We start from the raw sequence: 534 nt of genomic DNA, 5'->3' as shown, positions 1-534 counted from the left end.
TGGCTCAGGTGAGTCCTGAACCATCCCTTAGTTATGCTGCTATAGGCCTAGACTGCCGGGGGACTTCCCATGATGCACTGAGCTCCTCTCTCCTCCTCATTCTCTCCATCTGTATGCAACCTCATCCCATGTTTCTCGCTCTGGAGTCTGGATCTGTGGCTGCGAGTCACCTGCTCACCTACACAACATCCACTACTATAATTATTACTAGTTCTATTATTATCATTAATATTACTATAATTATCAGTACCATTATTTGATTCTGTACCAACACTACTTTAACTGTTTGTATTTTCTGTGTGGACACTGTGGACATCAAATGGACACAGATCCCATCCCAAAGGATGCTCTGACATGGAGTCCTCCAGGCAATATGGCCCGAAGCAGAACTGTGATGGAGAAGGTATTAAGATTAATTTAACTTGAGGGGTGGCTCAACATGTTACCAAGGATTGCGGATGATGAGGGAACTAATTGTGTCCTTTTGTCCTACAGGGAATGAAGTGGATTAAACAAATAGTTTCACATTTAGGG

This window comes from Micropterus dolomieu, linkage group LG14 (assembly GCF_021292245.1).
Source record: "Micropterus dolomieu isolate WLL.071019.BEF.003 ecotype Adirondacks linkage group LG14, ASM2129224v1, whole genome shotgun sequence".
NCBI classification, from domain to species: Eukaryota; Metazoa; Chordata; class Actinopteri; order Centrarchiformes; family Centrarchidae; genus Micropterus; species Micropterus dolomieu.
This window is presented reverse-complemented; position numbering follows the sequence as displayed.